We start from the raw sequence: 5,962 nt of genomic DNA, 5'->3' as shown, positions 1-5,962 counted from the left end.
CCTTCTTTCACAGACTCGGTTTGTTGCGGCCACCTGGGGGGTGTCGGCGGGGTCCTTGGGTCCGAACAGCTTCTGGCTCCGGACCGTTAGCGCTGCTGGGAGCGCACCACGCCAGACCGCACTTTCTTTTGTTATGTTTTGTATCACTGTTATGTATTAAATTCAGTTAGCCTTTGTACCGTGCTCTGCTTATTTCATACTGGGTCCTTCAAACGCTGGTCGGTTCTCCGAGCTGCGTCCGACACATAACAGTAGTCTCTGGCCAAACATCACGGACCCAGCGGTAGCAGAGACAGTAACGCGCCGGGAAGGCGGCAGCAGACATTCAGAAGTTATCCGGATCAGTTGCGGGTGCTCTCCGCCCGGATGGTGCGTGTTTGAGAACCCATTACTGAATACTGATTCGTGCTCTCTTGCAGCCGTGTTCCTGTGTGTGCCTTATCCGTGGGTCGTGGTGGAGTGTGACTGGCGACGGCTTCGCATCGCACTTCGACCGGATAAGAGGTTTGAACGGGAGCTGCAGGAGTGAGTCTGTAATGGGTGAACGCGCACGGCGGAGCTCTGTGGCACGGGTCGCGGTGCTTCCTGTGTTACAGTCGTAGCCCCGTTTCCCCGGGTAATGATAGCTACTGCGTCTGTTGTGTCAGCTCCGGTGTTATTTAGTTGAATCACATTTTTGGTTGTGTGCTGCTCACAGAAAGGCAGCATGAGCTTGTTTTCTCAGTTACCAAAGGGGGTTTTTCATTTTTAGCACTTTGGCTCCCTCTTTTGGTGACTGAGTCACATTACCGTCAAGCTCTTAAGTTGGAACAGGTGTGTTCCATTTGTTGGAGCTTGACGGTATAAATCACTTATTTGTTTTGTGTTAGTTCATTTTGTGTGGGTGTTTTTTGAGTTGGTTTTTGTGTGGGATTTTATTTTTTGTTTTTCACTATTTAGTGTCTGGGGTCGTGACCCTGCAGTTCTGCCAAAAAAAAGAAAAAAAAAAAAAAAGGACCCGAGCAACCTTATGTCAGTCTGTTAGTCTTTCTTTTTTTTTTTTTTTTCAGTTTCACCTCCCAGGGTTTGATGGGACGATCCCCTGGGGGGTCATGGGGGGGGGTATTTGGGTTGTTGTTTTTTCTTTCTTTTTTTTTGTTTTGTTTTTTGTTATGCCCTCTCTTCTCCTCTGACTCCAGCCGTGTGAGCCGTAGTGTCGGCGTTGCTGGAGTGGTGCAGTTAGGTTGTGCTGGGCGTTTCCCAGGTACCCTCTGCACCCGGGAGGGGAGGGGGGGGTTTGGGGTATTTTCTTTTTGTTCCCTCTCTTCTCCTCTGGCTCCAGCCATGTGAACAGTAGTGTCGGCGTTGCTGGAGTGGTGCAGTGTGGTTATGCTGGGCGTTTCCCAGGTAACCTCTGCACCTGGGGGGGGGGGGGGGGGGGTGTTTTCCCCCCCGTTTCCGCCCTCAGGGTTTGACTGTGGTGTCCTCTGGGGGGGAAAGGGCTGTGGGTCCATCTAGCCATAGACGGCCGGGGCTGGGTCCGTTGGTCGTGAGGGGAGGCGTCTCCTGGGGTTGACGAGTGGTCCTCTGGGAGGCGCTGGGAGTCCCTGTGGGTGACGTTGGATCCCAGAGGGACCTCGGCTGTGGTTATTACTCCTGGAGCTGGCGGGAAGTCCTCTGGGGGGTGTTGGTCCCTACATGTCGTTTGGGGGGGGGGGGGGGTTTAGCGCTTTTATTTGTAAGCTTAAGTTTGGGGTTTTTCTTTTCTCCTCATCCCGGGATTTGATAGGACGGTCCCCTGGGGAGGGGGGGGGGGGGGTGGTTTGGTTGTTTGTGTTTGTCTTTTTTGATTTATGACTAATGACCGCACATGGTTGGATAAAGGCTGACCACACAGGTTTAAGAACTCCTGGCCACACCTGTGCTAAGTTACTGACTGAAACAAAGGCAAGGATGCAGCCAGAGGAGAGGACATCAACCATTCTGTTGGAAGACGAATGCAGATGCGGTTTCCAGCCATGGTCCCTGGAGGGGGGTGTTTCTCCTGGGCCAGGTTTGTGTGGTCGCCGGGAGGCTTCCCGTGAGGGTGGGGTACTGTTGTATGGCTGGGGGGCCTGGCTGCCTTTTTGTTTCTGTCTTTTGTTTTTCCTTCCAGGTGGCTTGCATTTGGGACTGAGTGGCTGTGTTGCTGAGGTTATCAGGACCTCACCCTGATCACCTGCGGCTCGTCAGGACTCACAGCTGAGGTGCATCTATATGAATTGGAACATGGTGGCATTTAAGACTGGAGTATACAGTGTGTATTTGCCAGAGACTCGACCTTGTGACCAGACGGGTGAGATCGTCGTCTCGGGAGCCATCTCATCATCAGTGGATGCAGAGAACGTCCAGGGTTTGATGCACGGTCTGTGAAAGAGGAGGGGGTGAGGTCTCACGCTCGTCAGCACACTTCCTGAGGTACGTTAGATTTTGTGACTAACATTTATACAGTCAGTAAATGTGGTGTCCCTCACACCTTTTTATATTGAGCTGTATGTTAGTCATGTATCGGCTTCCACTGCAGTGGAGTTTTGTGAACTGGATGTTCCATGCCTGCAGGTTGGGAAGCTGATTAGTAATCAAGCCAGGAAGTGTTTGCTGTTTGTACACCTTTAAGTGTTCTCTCTGTGTGTAGAGTGTGGACTCACATAATGGTTCCTTCTTTCACAGACTCGGTTTGTTGCGGCCACCTGGGGGGTGTCGGCGGGGTCCTTGGGTCCGAACAGCTTCTGGCTCCGGACCGTTAGCGCTGCTGGGAGCGCACCACGCCAGACCGCACTTTCTTTTGTTATGTTTTGTATCACTGTTATGTATTAAATTCAGTTAGCCTTTGTACCGTGCTCTGCTTATTTCATACTGGGTCCTTCAAACGCTGGTCGGTTCTCCGAGCTGCGTCCGACACATAACAAAGATGTTCGGATCCACCAGGACTCTTCCTAGAGCTGGCGGCCTGTCTAAACTGAGTGATTGGGGGAGAAGGGCCTTAGTCAGGGAGGTGACCAAGAACCTGATATTCACTATGTCAGAGCTCCAGCATTCCTCTGTGGAGAGAGGAGAACATTCCAGGACAACCACCTCTGCAGCAATCCACCAATCAGGCCTGTATGGTAGAGTGGTCAGACGGAAACCACTCAGTACCATTAAAAGGTACATTGGCTTTTTTTATTATTATTTATTTTATTATTTAGAGGACTTTGCCTTCCGTGCCTACAGTCTGGGGTATTTCCACAGCCTCTTTTCACATACTGTAATATCAGCATAATAACAGCCCAGCAATCCTGAGCACTTTCTTCACAAACATATCGTCATTTCAGTGTGATTCCAAGTGAAAATTGTAGTCAATTATGGATGCACATTGCATTGACTGGATTAAGAAAAAAATTAGCCCCCTGATCTCGTAATTACAAGATCAGGGGTCTATTTTTTTTGGTCCAGCTTCTGTACAATGTGCTTCCATACTACCAATCCCTCAGTAAAAACAAATGTGAGAATTCCTGAGTCATAATCGAAAATCGGCCGATTTGTAACCACTGAGGATGCACTGTGATCACACACAAAGTGTGGATTTTCCCCTAAGGTGTTTCTGGATGAATGAAATTCCTCCAGGGAGGTGCACGGGGCACCCAGACTGACATGCCCAGGCCGTGGTTAGCACCTCTTTGTCCCTGATTATGATTGTGACAGGTGCCACATACTGTACATCCACAAAGAAAATGTAAGTGCTGTAGTACAACCAGAAGGAGCTTATGTGTGATGTGAGTCTGATGGCACTACAAACCATAAATGTGACGTTACTGAGTTTTTATCAAAGCATTTCCTTTCACCGTGGTAATTTATTGACGGTCCCTGAGCTCCAGACTCGCAACTGGCTGCACATCAAGATCAGTGTAATTCATAAAGAACGGAGGATGTCTCATTTTGGTGAGACGCCCCATGTCCATCCCTGGAGGAATTTCATACATCAATTACATAAAGATGTTTTCTTTGTGGATGTGTAGTATGTGGTTCTGAGCGAAGCAGTGTTCAATGTGGCATGTGTCATAATCATAACCTGGGACAAAGAAGGGCTAACCTCCGGGCGCATGTCAGTCTGGGTGCCCCGTGCCCCTCCCTGGAGGAATTTTATTCATCCAGGAACACCTTAGGGGAAAATCCACACTTTGTGTGCGATCACAGTGCATCCTCAGCAGTTACAAATCGGACGATTTTCGATTATGACTCAAGAATGGTCACACTTGTTTTTACTGAGGGATTGGTAGCACAGAAGCACATTGTGCGGAAGCTGGATTAAAAAAAAAAAAAATTGGATCCCTGATCTCGTAATTACAAGATAAGGGGTAAATTTTTTTTTTTTTTTTTTACGGGAATCAGTATTTGTAATCTGAAGTAGGAGCCTCCTCTCAAAGAAGAAAAAATTAAGTCCAATACAGGTCCATCTGTGCTGGGGTTTATCTTCGGATTCCTTAGCATCAGGCCCATTGCAACAAGGCAAGCAAACCAGTCAACTGCCTGGGGCCCCGACCTGTGTGACAAACTGTGTGCGTGCCCCTATAAATTCTGTGACGGTCAGTGCAAGAAAGTGCAGCAACACTGTTATCGGAATCCCCTCAAGGAGGCCCCTCCCACAGTAGCCAGCCACATGGAGTAGCTCAACTTGACAGGTAAGGTGTAAAGTCCAGGGTAGAGAGAGATGCGCATGCATTGGAGCTCATGTCAACAGGCCTCAGGACACCGGCAAAAAATAAAACTTCAGCAATCATGCAGCAGAGTTATCTGTCAGGAAGCCAGATAAGAAAGAAAAGGAAGAAAAGACAAAACAGGACAGTGGTAAGTGATCATTTACAATGGATAAATTAGGCCTACGTGTCAACAAAATATGTTTGTTAGCTACATGCCTGGCTGTGTTATATTAACAGTGTTGCATCTTCATAAATGATTAATGTCCACTCCTGAAATGAGTCTCCCAAAAAGTAATCTACTGAACCACTCAGACAACTTCCTTGGCCTCACATCGCCCTCTGCTGGACTCTTATGAGAATAACACCCAAGGACTCATGTAGACATACAAACATAATATCTACAGTACCACAAGTTAACAACATATACCTGTTCACATTTAAATATTACTTTTGTCAATAACTTATTTTTAATAACATTTTTAAAGTATGTTTGATTTAGTTACTGTGCACATTTTTTGAAGTATTTTGGATATTGTACTTACCACACAATTTGCACTCTTTATATGTTAATTATTATGGGATGGTGGTGTGTTTTTTTTTTTTTACAAATATTCAAATGCACTGTCAAAGAAATATTTTATTGATATAAAGTGTGAGCTTAAATGATGTGTCTATGCTGTGGTCCATGTAGACTTTGGGCAGACGGGGTGGGGTGGTAGACGTAGGTAAGCGTAAGGGGGCCTCCAAGTCCATTTTGCTTAGGGCCCCCAAATGCCTTGAAACGGCCCTGTTTCGTGTGAAGCGGATGACAGTCTTTGACCTCCCACTTTGGACAGGACGTCGGTTTGATGCAGGTTACTTCTGCAGCCAAGGCCAATACCCATTTACAGGTGGGTGGTGGACAGAGACAAGGTGAAGTATCTTGTCCAAGAACACCAGTAGTGTGAGAAGGAGGTGTATATGAAGGCAGGCCCTCTCCTTATTTGCTGACCTACCTGGTAAAATTAGATTAGCTTTTTTCCACCCCTACTCTCACCAGAAGGTGCTGAATCTGTGAAGACCACTTTCAGTACTTAGATTATTAATTCTGCACCCTTTGATGTGTCCAAAGACTCTGAAAAGCCTAGACTTAATAAAAAAAAAATGCTTTAGTCCAAATGAAGCTGCCTCACTGACACTATGTGAATTTCTGCAGCTGTAAGAGTCTTACATTCTATACATATTTTTTGTTACGGCACATGATACCAGTTATTACAAATGGATTA

The sequence above is a fragment of the Thalassophryne amazonica genome, chromosome 14 (genome assembly GCF_902500255.1).
Source record: "Thalassophryne amazonica chromosome 14, fThaAma1.1, whole genome shotgun sequence".
NCBI classification, from domain to species: Eukaryota; Metazoa; Chordata; class Actinopteri; order Batrachoidiformes; family Batrachoididae; genus Thalassophryne; species Thalassophryne amazonica.
The sequence above is the reverse complement of the archived record's forward strand: the minus strand, read 5'-3'. Positions refer to the sequence as shown.